We start from the raw sequence: 25,263 nt of genomic DNA, 5'->3' as shown, positions 1-25,263 counted from the left end.
CTGCCCGAATTCCTGTAACTAAGAGCAATAAAACCAGAGCTGGATACTGGAAATCCTGACTCAAGACAGTGCTCTTCACGGAGCCTCACCATTTCGTTAATTTCGTTAAGTGTTTGCTTAGCTTCATACTCTAGTCTCCATCCTAGTGGCAGAAAAATAAAGAGTTGCAAATGGAAAATAATCCTTGCCACTGTGGTCTGAGTTGAATTATTGTTTCAATATGCGATTATCTAAAGAGTGGGCACGGGAAGATCTGAATCACAGCATCCCTTAGGGCATAAGCCTCATGAACTCGAATGTCCCAGGGCTAAGCTCAGAGCAGAACACAGCGGTTTAAAGGGTCAAGTGGCTGCGTGGGAATGCAGCCCCAAATTGCCAGAGCTTCTGATTTTTTTCAAGGGAACACGGAAATTAGATTCTTGTATGAAACATCTCAATTTTTTAATTTAAATTTTTAAAGGAATCAATTTAAAAGCTCTAGTCTGAAAGCCTGTAAAAAAGCAAAAAGATCTGTGCAATAAGTATGGACCGTTGATTTAAGATCCTTGCTCTTACAGCTAGACCTGTGTTTCTCAACATTCACACACATTGGAATCATCCAGAGAGCTTTTTAAAAAATGCCAGTGTTTCAGTCAGCCCAACTCCAGACTAATGCATCAGAGTCTCTTGGGGTGCGTTCTGGGCAGTAGGACTGGTTACAGCTCCCCGGGTGATTGTAAAGTACAGCAGGGTTAAGGGCCGCCGGGCTCAAGGCAGTGTCGGCAGCCAGGAGCCTCTGCTTCTCACCTATTTCCCATCAGTCAGGACATCTGGACCATGATTGCTGGACATCAGGATGGCCCTAATTTTAGGGTTCACATCTGGATAATTGGCTTCATTTCTTGCTTCTTGTCCTTTTGGGGGGCATTTTATAGGCACAGACAGATGTCCCTTTCACTTCATTTGCCATGTGACCCTTCTGGAAAGTTTCAATCCCCAACTTTGTGATTTATCCCATGTCTGGAGCAAGTGAGCTATTCAGTGAGGTTTGTTTGTAGCTTCTTAACTTTGATCTCCTTTTCAGCTCTTAGCCTTGGGGTTTCTCCAGCCAAAGATGATGCTTTGCCCAGCTGCCTTTGGTCTCTTGAATTCGCAGCCTTGCCCTTGAAACACCGGGAGCCCCTGTTGGTTCTCGTGAGCCCTTGAAAGCTCCTGTTCTGGACCCATCTGTTTCTGCCTCAACTCCTTGCTGTTTGTACAAACACTCCCCTCGCCTTTCCATGCCAGCTTTTTGGAGTCACTGAGATAACCCCAGCAAGCCTTACAGGAAAAATAAAAAATTAGTATGGACAGGAAACTACCAAAGGACAAGATGATCTTTAAAGTGGCTTTTATTTCCCAAAACTCTATGAATCTTGTCATTGATTTTGTCACTTGTGATGATAGCATTTTGGTCATATAAGAAAGTATCCTTAATTTTTAGTGGTACAAACTAATTAGGAAGTAGAAGTGAAATGATATGAACTCTGGAGTTGCTTCAATGTTTTATTACACACACACACATAAAATTCTAAGGTCTATGTGATTCCAAGATTTTATGATTCCTTCTTTCTTGTCACTTAATCTGCTTAAGAATGATGTCACTGCCAAAGAAATGAGTGGATCATCTTTTAAAAATGCATGAGTCATTTTATAATACAGTTAACCAGTCCAATTAGGAAAATAAAAAAGAGAGAAAATAACATCCACAATTTCATCTTCGTAACATGACTAATATTAGCTCTTACAGTTAGCCCTCTGGCATTGTTTCCATTGTTTTACATACAGTTTGGGTTTCTGCTATATTTACTGATGATATTTTCAAGCACAGACTGTGGACTGGGTCTTGCATTGTGGCCATATCAGCTTTCTAGCTGCTTTGAATTTATAATCATCAATAAGCCCTGAAGAGGGAAACCAGAAGTGACAGCATTTTGCCCAAATGCAGTCATCCAGTGGATTTGTCATTGGAGTGAATCTCTTGCTCTTGCTCGTGCACCTTATAATGCTAAGTGTATTTCTAGTAACTCAGGAATACAAGTGCTGGGGAGAAAGAAAGGCAGAGACTTAAAGAGGTAAACAGAACCTGAGGTGGGGGTTATGTAAAGTGTTGCTTCTTATTCTCCTTGCATACCATTGCATCAGAAAGCCCTCTCTTCCCAGAATTCACAGATCTAGGCAAATGGTTACCCTGACGACTCTAGGGTACCACATTGCTACACTGGCTGTACATTTTTAAGTCTATCTCAGGTCAGTGCATTCAAGACCTACTGAATCCTAATCCCTAAGAGGGGAACTCAGGATTCTGGATTTTTAGCAGACTCCCCAGAGAATCTGTAGGTGGCCTGTCCAGCACCCATCTGACTAAGCATTGGGTGACTATCAGAAAGATGTTGGAATAGACTTTGAATCTTCCAGAAACAATTCTGTTTAATTGCTACAATAATTAGTAAACAGTTGTGTTTATTAGTTACAATGGAATGGAAGTCTTAACTTTGATATCCAGATCCTTGAGAATTAAGCATTATTATATAGTGATTCATTTAATATGTTACTGTCATCAGATAAACATTTCCCAGTCATTGTAAGCAATTAGGAGCCATTCTCTCCCTTCCCCCACCTCCCTTCCTCCCTCCCTCTCTCTTCAAAGAGCCGGAGCACAGACATACTTAATGCCAAATTGTAACAAAATATATGTTATTACAGAATCAGATTTTACTATTAATTCCTCAGAAGCAAAAAAAGTGGGGAGGAGGTTATAAGGGGCTTTGTTAGTTTTCATCTACCTGAATATGATGCCCATCTTTGACCTCTTAGAGGTGTGTGTCAAAGCTCCTTGCCCACTCTTGACTCTGGTACTCATACATCAACATCCTTTTTCATAAGACTCCACAACGAGCATGGTTTTTCATAGTCATGTCCCACTGTTCCAGAAAACTGCCAGAGGACACTCAGAGTTGTCCTCTCTCTTCCTCTGCTCTTGTTCCTATCTCAGAGAAGGATGCTTCTTGGGGTACCTTGCCTATGGCTTTTGGGTGCATTTAGACAATGGGAGGTATAGGTGGAAAACTTGAGGTCGAGAGAAGCCAGGGCTTATTTTTCCCTCTCTCTGCTTCTTGGAGTGTCTCCAGATGCTCTCTCAGCATCCTTCTCCATAGTCCCAGCTCCCCTGTGCAGTGCCTGCCATGGCAGGCGGCCCTGGCTCCTGAGCTCTGAAGACACCCCCGGTTCCCATTGACCTTCAGTTTCAAGGGCTGTGGCCGCTTTTGAAGACTCCAGTTTCTGTGTTCTCTCACCATCCCCTCTGTGGCTCCTTGACTCTTCCCAATTCCCTGGGTTAAATTCCTTTTGTTTAAAAAGCCTAGAATAGTTTCTGTTTCTTACACTACCTTGATAACTACCTCTGAAAAAGCACTCCCTCTTGTATACAAAAGCTTATAGATCTAGGTATTATCACTGGTAAGAATATACTCATTTTAAAAAATTTAATAAACATTTATTTTGGAATAATTTCAGGCTTACCATAAGTTTAGATTTATATACCCCTCCCCAATTTCCCCCTAATATAGACATTTTCCATCATCAGAGTTTATTTATCAAAACTAAGAAACCAACTTTGCTACCATACTAACTGAACTCCGGATTTGATTCAGATTTCACCAGATTTTCCACTACTCTCCTTTTTTGTGTTCTAGGAGCCAGTCCAGGGCAACCCATTGCATGATCACCACATCTCCTTAACTTACTCTTGGCCACGATAGATTCTCAGTCTTCCCTTGTTTTTCATGACATTGACAGTTTTAAGTAGTAATGGTCAGGTATTATACAAAACGACCCTGAATTTGGGTTTGTGTGATGTTCCTCTCATGATAGGATTTGAGTTATAGTTTTGGGGGGAGAAGACCACAGAGGTGAGGTGCCCTTCCCAGTACATCATGTTAGAAAGCACCTGGCATCCACACCTGGTTAAGGTGGCATCTACCAGGTTTCTCCCCTGCGTGGGTACCATTTCTCTCCTTTCCATACGTGATGTTCTGAATGCAGGTAACCAAGTCCAGCCCACACTCAGGGTGAGGGGAAATAAGTAGAAGGGGTTTTATCTAGATCTCTGAATTATTTGGAAATTTTATTAAAGAATATTTGTCTCTTTTCTTTCATTTTTAAATTCAGTTATTTATATATATCAGTGTGGACTCATGTCTAGTTGTTTTATACTTTGGGCTATAATCTCAAAGTATTTGTTGTTCAGATGGTCCAGCTTTGGCCAAGGGGAGCCCTTTCGTGTTGGCTCCTGTGTCCCTTTGACCTTCCGCCATCCCTTTGTGTTGTGAGAATTTCCTTATTTTCTGCACTAAAATATGGTTCATGCACATTTTGTTTCCCCTGTCCCTAGAAATCAGCTATTTCTTCTAGGATAGGCCCAAATTTTCAAGTGACATTTCCTCCTCCTTTTGTGCCTTTCTTTACCACATTCACCAAAAGATGAAATAATGCATTTGTTCACTCAAGAAGTATTTATTGAGTAATAATTGTATGCCAGATAGCGGACTCCTCCAGTTACATGTTTTTGAATAGAACAAATACTGCCTCTGCTTTCAAAAATATTAAATAAATACACACACACGCACACACAAACACACACATATATATATGTATGTATGTGTGTGTGTGTGCTGTATGTGCATGTGTTCATCTCTAATGAAATGTACTGGCTTCAGTAAGCTTCAGTGGTGCATTGTCACACAGCAGAAACCATTTTTACAAGACCGTTGGAATTAATTTCCTGGATGTTTGTTCCAGAGGAGTGTTTCCTTAAAACCAAAGGTCCAAACCACCAAACTCAGTTTGACAAACCAAGCCCCCATGTGGTTCATGAGCAAAGAGATTGGAGGCGGGTGCCGATCTCAGCATCTGTGTGTGTTTTGGAATTCACGGGATAAATACCCTGATACAGGAGCTGTCAGGCCTGATTAATACTCCACTCTCACGCTGCGTGTGCTTTAACCTCTAGGCATTACACTTGCTGCCTGGGTCCCCCGTGAGGCATCCGTCAGCATCAGCTTTCCCAAAACTCCTCTGCTGAGTGTTTCTCCTCTGTGTCATATGTTTATTTGTCATCTTTGCTAAAGGATTTTCAGTTTGAAAAATAATTTGCTACAAGGATGGACTTGGGAAAGATGGGGGGCAGTTTTGTGGGAATGCCCACGGTGGGGGCCAGTTCATAACACACACAAAAAGTCCATTGAATAGTACATGGCCCAAGAGAGCAGAGTAGCTTCTATATGAAGTGGGGCGGTTAGTAGGTTAAACCACCCCGAAACATGTAAACGATGACATCATTTCCATGGAAGGACAATTGATTGTACAGTGGGAACTATGTAACACAATCGTAGTGGTTGCTAGATAGAATATAACATGTTAATCCAATACTGTGGAATACAAGATTATTTTTAAACATGGTGAGGTAGAAATCTAATTCCACCATGTGAAGATAGGTAGGTACAGATACTCCAAATATATGGAAGAATATACATCAATTACTAATCAGAGTTTTCCTTTGAGAAGTAGGTTTAGAAATAACCTTCACCTTCTGCCCTGTAAATGTCTTTATTTTTTGAGGATTTTATGATGAACGTGTAATATTTTGGGGGTTCACCAAAAATATTGAATGCTCTATGTAACATAATATTTTTATAGACAGTATCATTCAGAAAATGTTCCTTCTAAATAATGAAATAATTATCATGTCTGATGCCTTTCAAATCACCTGCTACATGTAAGGATATTTTGCATGGATAATAATAATAAACTGAAGATATGAAGAATATCTTCTCTCTAAGCACTCTGTTGGGTGTACTTCCTGCCTGCCAACCATCTTTAAATATCATTCTGAGTGTCAAGAATTAACACCACTGGGGATTTTTCATGATGAATGTGGGCATCTATCCAGGAAGTAGATGGTTATTTTAAAGAATAAAAGCAGATCTGATTGTTTGGATCTGGTCGGTTTTAACCAGGACGGGATAGAGCAGTTACTTGTGGGACACTATAATTAGCGTCCTAGGGCTGCTGAACAATAGAAATTTGTTCCCTCACAGCTCTAGAGACCAGAAGTCCAAAATCAAGGTGTTGGCAGTTTTGGTTTCTTTTAGAGGCTTTGAAGAATCTGCCTTCTCTCTTAGCTTCCAGTGCTTTCCCTCCAACCCTTGAAGTTCCTTGGCTTATAGAAGCATCCTTTCAGTCTCAGCCTCTGTCTTCATGTAGCATTCTCCTCATGTCCCTGTCTTCACATGGTCATTATCTTATAAGGATACCAGTCATATTGGATTAGGGACCCACCCTACTCTAGTATGACCTCTTCTTAACTGATTGCATCTGCAATAACCCTATTTCAAATAAGTTCACATTCTCAGGTCCTGGGGGTTAGGACTTCAACAAATCTTTTTGCTGTTAACAGACATTTAAAAGATATAGATGCCTGGATCCCACCTGGAAACAAGAGCAAAAATAAACAAATGGGACCTAATTAAACTTAAAAGCTTTTGCACAGCAAAGGAAACCATAAGCAAAATGAAAAGACAACCTATGGAATGGGAGAAAAGATTTGCAAATGGTGCAACCAACAAGGGGTTAATTTCTAAAATATACAAACAGCTTATACAGCTCAATATAAAAAACAACCCAATTGCAAAACGGGCAGAAGACCTAAACAGACATTTCTCCAAAGAAGGCATGCAGATGGCCAAAGGGCACATGAAAAGATGCTCAACATCACAACTTATTAGAGAAATGCAAATTAAAACTACAATGAGGTATTACCTCACACCGGTCAGAATGGCCATGATCAAAAAAGTCTGCAAGTAATAAATGCTGGAGAAGGTATGGAGAAAAGAGAACCCTCCTACACTGTTGGTGGGAATGTAAATTGGTACAGCCACTATGGAGAACAGTATGGAGGTTCCTTAAAAAACTAAAAATAGAGTTACCATATGATCCAGCAATCCAACTCCTGGGCATATATCTGGAAAAGATGAAAACTCTAATTCAAAAAGATACATGCACCCCAATGTTTGTAGCAGCACTATTTACTATAGCCAAGACGTGGAAACAAACTAAGTGTCCATCAACAGAAGAATGGAGATATATATATATATATATATATATATATATATATATATAATGGAATATTACTCAGCAATTAAAACAATGAAATAATGCCATTTGCAGCAACATGGATGGACCTAGACATTCTCATACTAAGTGAAGTAAGTCGACAGAGAAAGGCAAATATCAGAATATCAGACGACAGAGAAAGGCAAATATCAGGATATCATTTATTTGTGGAATCTAAAAAATGATACAAATGAACTTATTTACAAAACAGAAGTAGACTCACAGACATAGGAAACAAACTTATGGTTACCAAAGGGGAAAATGGGGGAAGGATAAATTAGGAGCTTGGGATTAACAGATACACACTACTATATATAAAATAGATAAACAATAAGGACCTACTGTGTAGCACAGGGAATTATATTCAATATCTTGTAATAAAAAGAATCTAAAAAAAGTATACATATAACTGAATCACTTTGCTGTACATCTGAAACATTGTAAATCAACTATACTTCAAAAAAAAAAAAAAAAAAGATGTCTGGATCCCAGCTGCTCAATCCAGTTATTTGCAGTTGGGACCCAGACACGAGCATCCCAAGAAATAACATGTGATGAATAACAAGGTCTGCTAGTCCCCTGCTGCAGACTAAGGACCATTTAGATGGTATCCTGAAGACAGTTGTTCCTTTGCTTAATGCAAGCTCATTTTATGAAATGCAGTTTACATTGACAACACAGATATTTTGTTAGTGACTATTTTTCCTTGTACAAATAGCATTTTTCTACTCTGTTAAAGGTTAAGAAATTTTTTTATTCAGAGAGTTCCCCAGTGGGTTAAAACTAGAATTTCAGTCACCCATGCTAATAATTCAGAAACCTGCTTAGTTGAGGTCCTCCTTCCCAATAAGCATGGCCATGGGACAGGCCATCATTCCCTCAAAATAAAGAACTCCTTCTCCATGAAAGGACTATGTGCTTTCCATCACCCTTTCTAGATCCAGGAGGAGATCAATGCAAATGCCCATTTCCCCCTTCTTGGAAGGTCTCTATTTATAGCTTTTGTCTGTTGGCACGCACTTGAGGAGTCGGCACTGCCATTCACAGCAGATGGATCAGGCTCAGCCATATTTCCCTTCTCACAGGCACGGTCTGCTTGGCATGTGGAATTGCATTCCCTTGCTCGCTAATCCTCAGCGACACGAGACTCTCCCCCACCCGCCACAGCCCCCATAACCTCCGTTAGTTCCAGGAACTCTTTGTGAGCCAGTTGTACCAGCCCCCTGACATGAGAGCTTGACTTGCTGAGTCCTGAGTTTGAACTCCTATACAGAGACAAGGACACTGCCCAGTCTCACCGTGAAGAATGTCAGGGGGCTGCTGTTGATATGGAAGGCTACACAGCAGGTCAGGGCAGAGCCCCGTTCCCAAAGCAGAAACTCTTTTGTGGGAATTGTCAGGCATTTTTGCAGAAGCAAAGTTTGCATCATTTTACCTGTACTCACTTTTTCTTTTTTTCCTCTTTGGGCACCAGCTTAGTCAATAATTAAAGCATATCTGTGCCCATATTTCACATTCTTTTAAAAACTTTAGGGACTTCCCTGATGGCGCAGTGGTTAAGAATGTACCTGCCAATGCAGGGGACACGGGTTCGAGCCCTGGTCCAGGAAGATCCCACATTCTGTGGATCAACTAAGCCTGTGCACCACAACTACTGAGCCTGCGCTCTAGAGCCCACGAGCCACAACTACTGAGCCCGTGTGCCACAACTACTGAAGCCCATGCACTTAGAGGCCCTGCTCTGCAACAAGAAAAGCCACCACAGTGAGAAGCCCACGCACCACAATGAAGAGCGGCCCCTGTTTGCTGCAACTAGAGAAAGCCCACATGCAGCAACGAAGACCCAAAGCAGCCAAGAATGAATGAATGAATAAATAAATAAATAAAAATTAAAAGTTTATTAGTTTATTTTTAACTAGTTTATTGGTTAACGATATGCGATAATCTGTAGAGCCCCCTCCCCACAAATGCTGATGACTCAAAGGCAATGGAAGTGTTGTTTTCAGTTATCTCATAGTCCAAGTAGGGCATGCTGGATCCGGGAGTTGGCTTCCTTTCTTGCAATGATTCAGGGGCCCGGGTTCTGCCCGTCGTGTGGATCAGCCTTCCCCTGGGTCTCTTTGTCAGCAGCATCATTATCAGCATCATCACCATCATGTTCATGAGCAGCAGCAGCAGTAGCAGCATCTGCATCCAGCAAGTGGAAGGGGATTACAAAAGCACGGAGATCACATTTGATAACTTCAGCCTAGAATCGACATCTTGACCTCATCCCTCTATTGGGTTCTGTGTAAACTTCCATTGAGAAAAGTCAAGTTTGGAATTGATTACATGAAACCATTAATGTCCAGAATGTGAAGGGAGTAGATCCTGATCTTCCTCCCTTGGAGGTCTGGAAAGCCTCAAAAAGTCACCTTTACCTGGATGGTGTAGACTGGTCTGAAGGCATGAACCTCCAGCTAGGAGTCACAACATTCTTACACTCATTCATTCAAAAACCTTTGTTCAGTGCCCCACATGTGTTCCAGGTGCTGAGGATGAGCGCACATCACACATGAGGTTTGACTGTCAGGGAGCCTACAGTCTGATGGAGGGAAGGCAGTCAGTACATAAATAGACACAGCACAGAAATGTTATATAAGCTCAGCGGGAGGAGATAAGCCATACCCGTGGATAGTGAGTGATGGAGCCCTTTTATTTAGGAAGGTCAGGGAACGTCTCCTGAGGAGGTGACCTGGATTTGGATAAGGATAGAAAGTCGCATGGAGACCTGGAGGGTGTCAGGGCAGCTGTAAAGGCAAAAATGAAGCTTTTCAAACATGAAGGTGGCTTTTCAAGCATCCTTCCATGCAACCTTGCCCTTCCAGAACCGTTTACTGTTTGTGCCCCATTCCGTGCTTTTGTGCATGTCAGTGTCTCATATGAACAGCTGGAAGGCTTGCTTGCCCTGTTTTTCCTATCCACCTGGAAAACACTTCCTCATTGTCATGCAAGACTCAGCTCAAATGCAGCAACTTTTGTGATGCTTTTTACTGCCCTAGGCAGAATTTCCACTCACTCCTTTTCTTCCACTGTATCTTGAATGTTTGTGTTCCCAGTGTTATACTTATGTGTTTCCAAGGACATAAGAAGAGGGATAGTTTGTGTCTGGCTGTCCATCTTATCTCCAGGCATCCTGCATAGTGACCTGCCATAGTGATACTTAATGATTACTGAATGCGATTATGCGTATCCCTTAGAAAAATAAAATGAGAGCAACAAAACCATTGATTATAATTGATACCACTTACTGACCATTTACTTAGAACATTGTTCCAAATACTTAACATGTGCACGCTCACTCAACATGCACAATAACCGTATGAGTTAGAGACTATTATTATTTATGGAAGAAGACACCGAAACACAGGAAGGTTAGAGTAATGTGTCCGGAGTCCCACATTTATAATGACCACCATACACAAGTGTAATAACTAGTGTTTATTATGTTACCACTAAGCATTTTATGTGGATTGTTTCCTTTAATCCTCACACAACGCTTTGGAGAAAGTACTGTTAAGATACCCATTTTACAGAGGAAGGAATGAGAATGCAGAAAGCTTAAATAACTTGGCCAAGAACGCATGGCTAATGCATGGCAGAGCTGGGGTTCAAATCATCTGTACTTGGTTCCAGAACCCTCATCTTCACCCCAACACTTGAACGTGATGTGTTAGCACCAGAAAAGGGGGGAAAAAACAGTACCCACTTGTTATAAAGCTGGCTGCTCAAGTTAAAGATTCAGCAGAATCCACCGACGCGGTGTGCTTGGAGCTGCTTTGTGTGCCAGGTGAGGCTGCATCTTGCTTCTCTTAATGAATAATTCACCGCCTGGAGCCCTGTGTTTACTTCTGCTGTTGTCCTCCCATTAGATGAGGAAGGAGCACAGCCATCCACAAAAGCAGAGTTATAGGGTGAGAACACAACACAGAGAACGCAAGAGGGTTATTTATAGTCCAGAATCCCAGGCTGAAAATAAGGCATGCGAGGAGCTTAATCATTTCCCAGGGAATCTGGGAGGACAGTGGACAGTGACAATAAAGAGCCCCCAAAGGGTCAGGGCTGCATACCAATTACAGTGACTTCCAGACACTTAACACGCACAGCACTTAGCGCGCGATCAAGGACACGTTCAGTCCGGGAAGGAAAAACAACTTCTGATGTCTCCCCCTAAGCAGAGAGGCAGCCTGTCTGACACTGTTGTTGCAACACAACTCTAATTTAAATTCCAGGTTCCGTGATAATGATTTGGCAGCCCCATCACTCAGGCTGGCATATCTTGATACAAGGGAAAACGTCCAGTCCAGTTTGACTCTTTAAAAAGCTGTCCATGCCAAGCTTCACATAAAAGCGGGGAGAGCGTGGTGATGTATCCTCTTCCTGCAGACCAGTTTGTGAAACTACAGCAATCACTGTTCAGTCAGTTCCCCAATTACCTCTTTTCTCATTAAATGTATGGCTTTCTGCTTCCTTAGAACTCTGTAGGTTGCAACAGACTGAATTCTAAGTAAACTCAGCTCAAGCAAGGGAAGTAGGAAGGATTTATTCATGCTCTTGAAACCAAAGAGTTTCAGGGTGGGACTGGCTTTTGGCTGTGCCTAGACCTTGGATGCCGTTATGAAGCTCTGTTTCTCCACTTCTTGGAACTGCTTTCAGCTTTGCTGGTTTTTTCTCAAGGTCATCCATGTATGTCCTGGAAACTCCAGACCCACACCCACCGTATTAGTTTCTTGGTAGTAACAAGCTACCACAAACTACTTAAAACAAGAGAAATTTATTCTCTCACAATTCTAGAAACCAGAAGTCTGTCTGTAGGATTGGCTCCTTCTGGGGGCTCTGACAAAGAATTCCTTCCATGCACCTCTCTAACTTTTGATTGGCTGCTAGCTACCCTTGGCTTCCTTTGGCTTGTGGCTGCATCACTCCAATCTCTGCCCCTGATGTCACATGACTTTCTCTCTGTGTCTCTTTGCCTCAAATCTCCCTCCTTTGTCTTATCAGGTCACTAGTCTTTGGATTTAGGGCTCATACTAAATCCAGGATGATTTTATCTCAAGAGCCTTGACTACATCTGCAAAGACCCTTTTTCCAAATAAGGCCACATTACCAAGTGCCAGGGGTTGGGACTTGGATATTTCTATTTGGCGACACCCACTGCAACTCACAACACATACCGATGTATAAACTGCAATACAAACAGAGCAAACCTCAGAAGTCCTGGGCTAATGCTCATCAGCTCTGATGACCTGGTTTAAGGAATAACTCCACTTCTGTGCTAATCACTGCAGCTAGAAGAATTCAGTGCTCTCACTGGCCAGTCCGAGGACATGGGCTGACCAGTCCATACCAGTGTGACAAACACAGAGAGCAAACAAAACATCTTGAGGGACACTTAAAGAAGTTGTGCACTCAATGTGAATGAATTGATTAAAAAATAACTGAAAGTCTGGAAGAAAGTGAACTTGGAAGAAGTTGTCACATAAAAATGCTACATATTTGTTGCAAAGTTCATGTTGGCCAAAGATGCTTGCTTCATTTTCAGACCATTAAAAGATCCAAGAGTGATATATCAGTTTGAGTGGGTGTCTACGTGGAAAGGGAATGTTTATGGAACATTTGAATCTTTTACTGAGTTATTGTAGGCATTGTAGGCATCTCTTAAGGAGTTTCTTGGATGAAGGGAAGGAAAAGTAAATGAATATATAAATATGAAATAGTTAAAAAGGATGAATGAATGAATGAATAAGTAAATGGGCATTTGTCCCTCTCTCTCCTCTTGAGTTTCCCTGTTTTTAGAAATCATGCTTGGATTTTTGCCTTCTTATTAAAATCATGATAATCAATGTCACTGATGTGTGCTTAAAGCTTGTTGTCCAATTCAGGCACAGAGCAAATGAGGAATTCAGTTTTGGTTGTTTTGTCCATGATCTTATTCTGCCAGGTTGTGCAACACAGTGGGTTCTTAGAAGATGCTAGTTAATGTATTTAATTCTCTTGTGGACCTCTTCCTTTAGACTCTTTCACATCCTTAAACAATTAAAAAAAAACAGCTGTTTATGGGCATGCCACATCTTTAGCAAAGCTTCTTTGATGAAATGCATTATTTAATGAACTTTGTTCATCTTCCACTCATAACATATTTATTAAGCACCTACTATGTCCTGGGCAGTGACATGGGAACTGGGAACATGCTGGTGAACTAGCAAAGGCTTTTCCCCCACCCCTGCCCCCACCAGCAGTTTCCATTTCAGTAGGAAGATATCAAAAGATACAAACAAATTAAGTTAATAAATAAGATTGCAGGGGAGAGGGGCTGCTTCGTGAAGGAAACAGAGCTAAGCTGAATTTTGGAAGCCAGTGTTTGCTAGGCCTGCTATGATGAGGGTGGAGAGCAGAGCCCATACCCTTGACAGACAGTGAAACCCAATGATGGGGAGGGTGTGTGGTTGTCGGTTTTACACAACAACTGATAATGATTCTGTTCCACATATTGCTACATGCAAATTCTATTCTATGGTTCTTCCCACAATTCCATGCCACAGAAGAGGAGGATGTGGGGGAAAAATTTCAAGTATGCAAAGGAACACAACTTGCATGGGAGGCAGGAGATAGGTCGCATAGCTAGCTGATATGGTAACACTTTCCTAAAGAGGAAACCAGGGGAAGACACTTGGGTAAGTGAAATGTCTCATCCCTTCCTTTACTAAGCAACATTTTTGTAGTTTGTTCTCGGAGTTCTTGAAGCAAAGAAAAAAGCCTGTCCCTTGCCTACTTGAAATTCTTGGCTATTTTTCTGATTTTGGTGAGATTGGTTTTCTTGCAGGGCTGTATCCTTGATTATATCTGTCAGGGAGCTCAGAAGTGAGTAATGATAGTGAATAAACCGTGGACCTTCTGGAGCTCTTACAACTGCTGTCTACAGAATGTCTTGCCTTCCACTTACTTTTGTTCTGCTTGCAGTGATGTTCTGTCCCTTTGACAGTTAGGACGTCTTTACTTTGGATGATTTTCACAGGACCATCTCTTATTTCCAAAGTAGCCACAGGGAAGCTGTGTTTTAAATGAAAGTGAATGGAAATGGGTTTGGGGGGGATACATTTTGTGATATTTTCTTTGAGGTCACTGAAAACTTCTAGAGGTGATTGTAAAACCATGACAGAAGAAGAACAATGCTAGAGCCCCTTCCCACTATTCTAATGTCAAGCCCAGGAGGGTAATTTTAAATTAATTCTTTTATTTATTCAGTAAACACCTAAGGAACATGAACCATGTAAACGGTCATGAAAGACACCCCCAGGGACAAGCCTTGTCTTCTAAGAAATTACCTTCTGGTGGGTAGTGAGAGAGAGGTGCATTCCAAAAACAATTCCACAATCAATTATTTAACTGCAGTTGGGTTAAGTGCTAAACTGAGAAGTACAGAAAGCCAAGTCAATTTAAATTAGAGAAATCCCCAAAACACAGCTTTTTTTTTCTTCACCCCTGTAACCCCAGAGTTTGAGACATAGTAGGTACTTGCCAACGACAGTAACTATTTGAATGAATAAATGAATTTGTGGAGGGTGTGTAGACTTGCACAATAAGGATCTTCCTGGAGCCAGATTGCCATTTATAAAAAGGGACACAAAATCAAGGCTCCTTTCCTTTTTCAGGTATTTCTAAGGAATTGACTCATTTTGTTAGAACTTTAAGAAGATATTCTCTTGCCTTTTCCCTTCTTACTCTGATGCTCCCTAAGTTCTTTCCCACTAGGGTGGAAGAAAGCCTTGTCATGGTTTTCAGAACTGTGTGGTTTTCAAAAAAAAAAAAAAGTGCAGAGCAATCTGCCTTATCAGTATCTCTTCCAATTAATGTAATCTTGTTTCTGTTATTTCCACCATATTTTTCAATCCAGCGAGCCTCATTACATTTGCAAGTGCATTAAATTAGAGCCTCTATAGAAGGAGAATGATTGTTATCAGCTAATTTAATTATGTTTCTACATTTGCAGCATTTAATGATGTCTGCCATTGTTGTGGGGATTCTTCCATTGGCTCCAGGTAGAATTAACACTGATCCCATGTAAAGTTTACATTATCAGACAAAACTTGACAGCTCATTGAGGTGCATGTTCAGTAAGTTTTGAATCTAATCAAAATTGATTTATGTGCAATCAAATTACAGGAATAAAGAGACAGCTTCACATAATTTAGTTGCCGATTATAGTGTTGCTTGCCTCTGAAGTCACACCGATGTGCGTCTCTTAGTTTTGTACCATTTCACCAAGATCTAAAATTCTGTATAGGCTTTTTTTTTTCCTTCCTACTTCTTCTTTTTTTAATTTTCACATTGCATAGTGGTAGTGGTTGGGTCCTGAGCTTCTGATACAGATCAGATTGACAATTTGTGCCCTCGTGAGCTTTGTGTCCTGTTCAGCAAACATTGTCTGAGTGTCCTTAAGTATCAGGCACAGGAACCTGGTACTAAATGCCTAGATGGGTCCTCAGAGCAGGAGGGAAGGCCCCCAGGAAGGGAGCAATGAATGTTCAGGAGCTGGAGCTGATGTTGGAGGGACCTGAGTCATCATTCTTCCTCCTTCCCTAAGGATTCTCAACCAAGTCAAAAATAGGTACACAAACCCAGTGGGGTTTAAAGGACAGAATTCTGTTTATTACCCATTGGAAAATGGTGCTTTTATATTTGTTCATCAGACACTTATGTAATAGTTATTGTGTGCCAGATACAATTTAAAGGACTTGGCACACAGAAACCCACTTCATCGTTATAATAGCCTAAAAACAAACTATTATTCTTCCCCTTACCCCTATTTTAAAGATCAAGCTGAGGGACAGAAAGCTGGACTATTTTACCTGGGGTCACTCAGCTGGTGTGTGAAAGAATCAGGATTCCAATCCAGGTGGTCTGGTTCCAGAGTTTGTAAGCCTAAACACGATGCCTTGTTGCTTCTCCTGAAGCTGAAATTGGCTGTCACTCAACCTCCTCTACCCCTGAAGTCATATCTAGACCTTGGAAGTGACTGAGCACTTTGGAGGGCATTGATCCACCTCTCCCCACATGGGAATGAGATCCAAAGAGAGGGAGCTTGAAGCTGGTCTCTAGAAGGTAGAGCCCTGGCCCCTGTCCTAGGTGTGCTTACTTGTCCTAGATACTGCTTACCTGTCCTAGCTGAGCTTAGGAAATGGGGTCAAAATGAAAGCAGGTATTGTTTGGAGGTAGCAAGCAGGAGGAGGAGAAAGAGAGGGAGAGGGGGGAAAGGGGGAGAAAGAGAGAGACTGAGAGAAGCTCACCCATCAGAAGAGTCCTTCCAGCACCCATGAGGTAGATTGGGTGAGGGGGAAGATTGAAGACATGCTTCCCCAAATGCTTATAACCCAGTGAAGGATTGGTGTAAATCCCTAGTGTGTGGGTCATGGGGAAATGCACAAAGGAATAAGATGAGAATTGTTAACATCTAGACTGAATCTTAGGAATCCATGACATGTGATGGATGATGTAAATTTTCAGACAAATAGGCAGCACCTTCTGAAATGAAGGCATGGTAGTGGGAAGGGTCAACAGTTCAGTGAGGCTGAGGGAGGGTGGGAGTTAGAGGAAGATGATGCTAGAGCCAAACAGTGAATGGACAGGTGGGTCCCACAAGGCAGGGATGATGTTTGAATAAAATAGAATGTTTCCTGGTGTGAAAGGAGAACCTTCATGAAACTTTTCAACATTCTCTAGTTGCAAGTGGCTTCAAACAATCACTCGCCATATCCTCAATCATCCTCAACCTTTTTCTCTGCAAGGCCCACACTAAATATCACTAAATCTGGCAACAGCAGTAAAAACATAATTGTTGCCGCAGTGTGCAGTGTCTCCAAGTGTCCATAAAGGCATCTGGGTCACTGTTTGAACATAACCATGTAGGAGGCTGACCAGCTCTCTTATTTGTTCATGATGACGTGCCGGTAGACAAGATATCGTTCTGGGATATCAGTTGAGTGTTTTGTTCTGCCTCTTACAGCCTACGTGTGTGTCCTGCTCAGTTCACTGTTCTCTCTAGAGGATAGACCCTTAGGAATGTTCACTCAGTGTTAGCAAAAGTATATTTTGCATCTTGTTCAAAACTTGGCAATGTGTTCATGAAGAGTTTATTGATGGAAAACCACTGGGATTCTCCTAAGACTGCAGTGTATTCCAGTAGTGGGATGTGATTTTTTTTTTTTTTCGTGATGTATGGATAAGCATTTTGTCGTCATTTTAGATATTTATTTTTTCAACATTATTTTTCAAATATAGAAAAGATGAAAGAGCCATACCATATATCCACCACCAAGATACCACAACTAAGATTTTATCATATTTGTTTTATCACATATTTATCCATCTACCCATGCATGCATCTGTCCACCTTATTTTGGTTTTCATGCATTTCAAAGTGAGTTGCCAACATAAATACCCTTCACGTTGTACACTTCAGGATGCACAACAATATACTTCAGATTGTTAACAAGAGGTCACTATTTACACATGGCTTTTTTTTTTCAAATATATTTATTTACAGTGAGATACACAGATCTTAAGTGCACCGTTTGATGAGGTTTGACAAATGAGTATACTTGTATAACATGAGCTTCTGTGAAGCTATAGAACTGTCTCCTCCAAAAGTTTAGGTGTGATTTGTATGTGTATTAGAAAAATAATTCACATAGCAAACCTATGACTGCATGAATAGTTTAAATTAAAAACTGAATGTGTTTGTGTATATATGTACACAGGTATGTGTGTGTACGCATGTGCATATGTATGTATTCATGTGTGTATGTATGTGTGCATACATATGTGTGTGTATGATTTGCACTGGATAAATAGTACAGGCAGCGTGCAGATGTGGCAAAAATTCTAAGTGTGCTACAAATATCCCTGTATTTGGTAATTACAAGCCTAGGGATGAGGTAACCTGATCCTATTAGCATTGTCTTCAGGAAGAACATGAGCATACAGAAAGTGCAAGACTACACAGATGTAATACCCAGGATGAATGGAAGGAAACACAGTGTTACTTGTCTGATAGAGGATGTTGAACGACTTTTTGCTCTGAGAGTACCAACGGCTACAATTTTTCAAAAAGTCAGCCTTGATTTACATTGTATTTTTAAAGTGTTCATTAATGTCACAAAGACTTAAGTTGGGATCAGCTGTCTTGGTTTAAAAATAATAGGTTATGCTTTCATCTTTTGACCCCAAAGCATGTAGACAAAAATCAACATTAATTGGCAGCATGAATGAGGGTGGAGAGGACGGGTGTCTGGCTGCAATATTCTTAGAAAGAGTATTGAGAGAGATGCTTACAGCCCCTTAACTGGGGCTGACAACTAGGTTTTAATTAACAGCAAGTGAGTCTTGTGGTCAGCCATCTGACATTTAGGTGGATCACACAAAAGCCTTTCCATTTGTACCACATTTATTTCCAGCTTAATTAGTCCTTCTGAGATAGCCTGGCTATTAGCAACAGCCTCTCCATTTAAGATCCTTTTAACTAGACTTTTTATTTTTTTTTATTTTTTAGTTTTTATTCTTCTCATTTTGTACTGGCTTAATGTTATATAAAAGGTCTGGGCTAACTCATTTTAATGACCTCTGCTACATAAATGCTAATTTTACATTTGTCCTTATTTCAGGAGATTTTTTTTTAAGACCATTGCTTTCAGAAGGACAAAAACGGAAAGATTAAACCCCTTACTGTCATCTGCCTGAAAAGTCCTGTGGTTTCTTGTGACAGGAAGAGGGTTTTCAAATCCCTCCTTGGCCTAAGCTTCTGCGCTTGACGTCTCATTATTTAACTCAGCTGTTTCAGCCTCACCTTCACCCAGTTAATTAAGTAACTCATTGAATGTATTATTCAGTTTTGATTCCCCTGTCCATGACAGAGAGAGATGGGGGATGCTTCTTCATCCTTGCCCTCCTGCCACTTTCTCTTGCCTCTTCTTTCTCTTCTTTCTATCCTAAGAAGGAAACAGAAAAGTGCAGGAGAGGAAATTTTGTTGCAAGAAGAGAAGAGAGGATATTATCAGCTTAATCAACCATCAGTTCCTGGAGTGCATTGTTTATTTTTTTATTTATTAATTTTTTTATTTTTTAATTTTTTTTTTTTTGTGGTACGCGGGCCTCTCCGTGCTGTGGCCTCTCCCGTTGCGGAGCACAGGCTCCAGACGCGCAGGCTCAGCGGCCATGGCTCACGGGCCCAGCCGCTCCACAGCATGTGGGATCTTCCTGGACTGGGTCACGAACCCGTGTCCCCTGCATCGGCAGGCAGACTCTCAACCACTGCACCTTCAGGGAAGCCCTATTTATTTTTTTAATAGAACTATACTCAGAAGATGAGGTTGGTGATGGTGATGATATATCTTGATGATAATCATACCATCACTATATTCAAGGCAGTGTTTTAGGTGTCTTTCTTATGTGATCTTATCTAATACTCATAGCAGCTCTATGAGGGAAGCACGAGAAATAGCCCCACTTTACAGATAGGAAAGCTAAGGTTTAATTGAGCAAGCTAATTTATTTAAATCTCATAGCTAGTAAGCATCTGAAACTTAATTTGAACCCAGAACTAGCTGATTCTTTTTTTTTAATTAAAAAAAAATTCTTATTGGAGTATAATTGATTTACACTGTTGTGTTAGTTTCAGGTATACAGCAAAGTGAATCAGTTATACATATAAATATATCCATCCTGATTCTTTATTTTTTTTATTTTTATTTTTTTTTTTGCGGTACATGGGCCTCTCACTGTTGTGGCCTCTCCCATTGTGGAGCACAGGCTCCAGACGCACAGGCTCAGCGGCCATGGCTCACGGGCCCAGCTGCTCTGCGGCATGTGGGATTTTCCTGGACCGGGGTACGAACCCGTGTCCCCTGCATCGGCAGGCGGACTCTCAACCACTGCACCACCAGTGAAGCCACCATCCTGATTCTTAACCGTCATGATATCAAGGGCATCTCGGTTAGATATCTGTGTATTTGTAGTTGAGTTTATATTCCTAAACTTGGTGGGTAGGGATTTATGATGAAAATATGAGAAGGATGTCCAAATGGTAGGTTACCTACATTTCTTGATCTCTTAGTGACAGTGGAGAAAGCTGACTTTCCTCTAGGGCTGTGGTCCTCAATCAGGGGCAGTTTTGTCCCCCAGAGACATCTGGCCAAACAGCTATGATATATGACCCTTTATGTGTGTACATTAAATCCAATAAAAGTTGTTTAAATGTACCTTATTGAATATATATGGATTTTGTGGGGAGGAGGGGACTGTACTTGGACTTAACTAGTTGTTTGTCGACCTGGCTGGAAATAAATAAGACATTTAACATGGATGAAAGTAGAAGAGGGGTGTAGTGGAGGTGGGGGGGTGTGTGTACAGGGAAAGAGAAAGAAACACTAACATGAAAAGGCAGATGGAAATTTAGAAGGTCAAAGCCAGAGTAATTGAAATAGACTTTGGAAATTGTGGATCTGAGAAAGAGTTAGAGGTTAAGGGGTAGGTAAATAAGAAGATAAGGAAAAGTAAAATAGGTGTGTATGTGAAAGAGAGAGAGAAAGAGAAGAAAATGCATCTTTAATGCCTATTTAAGAAAAATGAAGGTAGTGCCTTATAAGAGGTGAAGTAGAAATAATTTTTGATTAAAAAAAAGCCCTCCTTATCATGAAACATATTTGTTTTTTGGGGGGGTACCCCAATGAAAAGGCAAGCAGTATAGAGAGGTGGGTAAAATGCAGGCTCCGACACCACATTCTTTAAGTTACTCCAAGTGTTGCTGACTGGATGCTAAGTGCCAGGTACTGATCCTAGGTGAGAATCCAGCATGGAAAAAACAAGTGAACTAAGACTCTAGTGGATGTGGAGACAGAAAAATAAATAAGAAAATCAACCTTTTTGTGCAAATAATGGTAAATGCAATAAACAAAATAAAACACAGAGATGGTGGACCATTACTGCGTTTCAGAGGTGGGCTCACCGATGAGCTGGTGTTTGAAATGACACCAAAATGGGATGAAGGATCCAGTCACGTGGATGTCCCAAGCAGGAGCTTTGCAGGGGGAAGGTAGAGTAAGTGCAAGCAAACACCCCCAGGTGGGCATGAGCTGCTGCATTGAGAAGCTGTCAGAGGTCAGCATGGCTGAAGGGGAGTGAGCGGCAGGAGGTGGGGATAGTCATTAGGGAATGGGTCCAATAGGGCTGCATGGGGAGATGAGTTTTCCTACTTGCTGAGTGTTTCCTGAGGATAGACCTGGGTTTTATTTCTGTATCTGCCACTTACTAATTGAATGTTCTGAATATAATTACTTCATCTCTCTGAACCTCAGCTTCCTGCTCCCTGAAGCACAAATGATACTGAAACTTACAGCATAGGGTTGCTGTAGAAGTGATGCAGGTAAACCACTTGGGGATGGGCTTGCCATATAGTCAGGTTTCTTCTTATATGCCAGCTAAAAATCAAAACAACAACAAAAGATTTGGGGAACCTTGGACCAGCTATTATAAAGATATCTGGAAAACAAAATCTTCCCTAGTCCACTGTTGGTGGGAATGTAAAATGGTGCAGCCACTATAGAAAACAGTATGGAAATTCCTCAAAAAATTAAAAATAGAGCTACCACATGATCCAGGAATTCTACTTCCCAGTGTACATTAGAAGGAAACAAAATCACTATCTTGAAGTGATATCTGCATGTTCACTGCAGCATTATTCATAATAGCCAAGCTGCAGAAACATCCAAGTGTCCATCAACCGATGAATGGATAAAGAATCTGTGGCATATACTGATGATGGAATATTATACAGCCATTAAAAAGAAGGAAATCCTGACATTTGCAACAACATGAATAGATCTTGAGGGCCTTATGCTTACTGAAATAAGTCAGACAGAGAAAGACATATACTGTATGACTCCCGCTTATAGGTGGCATCTAAAGAAGTGAACTCACTGAAACAGAGAAGAGATACCTGGTTGCCAGAGGTGAGGGGTTGGTGGAGGGGGAATTGGGTGAAAATGGTCAGTGGGTACCAACTTCCAGTTACAAGATGATTAAGCTCTGGGGATATAATATACAGCATAACGAGTGTAGTTGGCAATACTGTATTGTATGGTTGAACATGGCTAAGAGACTCGATCTCGAAAGTTCTCATCATGAGGAAAAAACTTTCTAACTATGGGGAGTGATGGATATTAACTAAACCTATTGTGGTGATCATTTCACAATATATACATACATCAAATCATTATATTGTACACCATAAACATACAATGTTATATATTTACTATATCTCAATTAAAACTGGGGAAAAAAGATCTGAAATCCATGGAGAAATAAAAGGACTTCATAAACAGTATGGAGATCCTGTGTCTGTTTTTATCCATTGTCTTGCTGAGATGATCTTCCTGTGGTTATAGAACAGTGTTACAGCAGTTCCTTCCCTATGTATCTGTGGCTGCTGTCCATGTGTGGAAATTCCATCTTGGGGGAGACAGGGACATGCATCTTTTGACAATATTGTTGGATTTCAGTGGAGCAGAAATGAGCTTTCTGACGTGAGAAGGCAGCCTAGCTGGGTTATTTTGCTTGAGGTATTCCTTTGACGATGCCGTGCCCCTGTGACACCCAGAAAAGCATCTCTTTACCTAAGTGCCTGCCAGGCCACCCAGCCTGGAATTCAGTGATAAAGCTTAAGCAGCAGCCCTCAGGGCCTGTGACCTCAGAGAGTTACTCAGTCTGACTTTATCAGTGGTGCCTCTTATTTTCCATTATATTTCTTATTACCAGAGCTGATCTTTTTTCTTAAAATCTGTTAACCTTATTTATACAAGGGGAAGGGACCATTTGAGCTCTCAGACAGGAAGCTGATGGGAAAATGTAAGCCTCCAAAATAGGGTGAGATCTTCCTGTTGTTTGAGGTCCTGGCGGAGGTTACTTTAAAAAAAAGAGGGAGGAAGAGAGAAATCGGAACGTAAGTTTTCCTGGGGTTGGCTGGTTTCTCCCAAGGGCGTGCCTTTTTTGCGAGCCTTTGGGGGAAATTTGCAATGGCCGTATCTATCTTACAGATGAAGTTTGTGGGCACCCCAGTGTCGATGTGGCGGGGGTTAGGAGGTCAGGTCAGACGTTCAGTACTGCTGTCTATGGCTATAGCCCAAGAAAGAGTCTTCTTCCATAGGTAGGCAGAAAGGGCTCTTGACTGTCTAAATCCACAGATTTTTTAGTCTGGAAGACATTCAGTGACTTGGTTTCAAGCCAATGACTGTAATTGGCCATGTATATTAGTGACTTTAAAATCCAGGCTCTGTATCAAAGCCTTTATGTTCATTTCTCATAAAGAAAAACTGCATATATATATATATATATATATATATATATATATACACATATATATATATAAATAATATTCATTCTGTTGTACCAGTTACACTAGTAATTGATGGAGGCTCAAAATGGTTAGAAAAGCTAATAAATGGCAAAACTGCCTTCTGTTGTGTGTTCATTTATTCCTCTATTAAAAACATTTTTTTCCCTTGTGGACTGTATTATGAGTACAACAAGAAAGCAGATTGGCTGAGTAGTTAAGATCACCAGCTTTGGGGTAGAACAAACCCGGTTTGAATCCCAGAGCCTACGTTTGTCAGATCTGTGACCTTGGGCAAGAAACCTAACCTCTCTGAGTTTATTTCCTCTAAAATGGAGATAATCATTGTGTCTGCTTCACAGGATTAAGTGAAGTCTTTTTCATGTTATATTAATCAATACACATTTACGTGTAATATAATCTTGTATTTATATAAATTTTTATCACTAAGAATGATTTTCTAGAGGATGGTTAGTCATTGTTGTCGCCTTTGAGAAGCTGATAATCTCATGGAAGAGACAGGCACATATAAAATGCACTGTAAATACACACCCAAAGGAAATCAACCCTACAATAGAAGTGCCAGATAAAGGGCATGGTTCCAGGAAGAGAGGGAGAAGTCAGTTTTGTATAGACAGAGGCAAGGAGGAGGTGAGATTAGCTTTGGTAAGCACATAATTGGGTAAGCAGAGGGAGGGTGATTCAGAGGGAGGGGACACAGTGACCCAGTTTTTGGAACATAAAGAATGTTTATGGACAAATACGGACAGAACATAGCATCTGGGGAGGAACATCATAGAATGTGAGTCTAGGAAAGTAGGTGGGATTAGTCAGAACATGAGTCATAAGATTTATTTATTTTCATTTTATATATTAATATATTGTACCCAACATAAACCTTTAACACACTCGGCAAATTAAGCTCGTACATTTAGGTCAATATTTGATGCATCTGAACAAAAAATAACTAAGTATGAAAAAACTACTAACCCTCTAATTAATATACCAGAAATCAGATAGATTTCTGTTATTTCTGATCACCTGAAACTCACAAATCTGGAAGTCGTAAAATAAACAGGCAAACAAGAAACGAGAACATCATTTAACTTTAAAAGTTTGAAACTCTAACGCACTCTGCAGAAAACTGGTTGTGAATCTGGAACCAAATTAAATGAAATGACAGCAGGAAGTACAGCTGACCATGAAGGCAGGTGCTAGAACAACATTGAAACATGTCCACATAGCTTCAAGAACACAGCAATCCAGGGCTGTTTAGCAGGAGAGCAAGACATTCTAGGGTTATCAGCATCTTGGAGGTGGCATTGTACTGAGTTACAATTCCCAAGTCAACCATCCATGTTTCAGGGAGTGGAGGCAGTGAAATACATTTTACAGGGATTTCACCCAAAATGGTTAGCATAACAAAGTTGCTATATTTAAAGAGATCAGCCTTCATGATTTGAAATAGTCAGCATTTATTTTCTTACCTCAGTCCCAGGACAGTATTAGATAATTGGTAATTAAATTTCTATTACTTTCTCCCAGCACAATGTCTATGTCCTATAAATTGTATAGGCCTGCCCACACAAAAGAGAAAGTAATCAAAACTTTAAAGGGAATACTCTTAATTCTCTTCTTGTGTATAAAAACCA

This window comes from Mesoplodon mirus, assembly GCF_964341445.2.
Source record: "Mesoplodon mirus genome assembly, chromosome: 15".
Lineage (NCBI taxonomy): Eukaryota > Metazoa > Chordata > Mammalia > Artiodactyla > Ziphiidae > Mesoplodon > Mesoplodon mirus.
Note: the sequence above shows the minus strand (reverse complement) of the source record.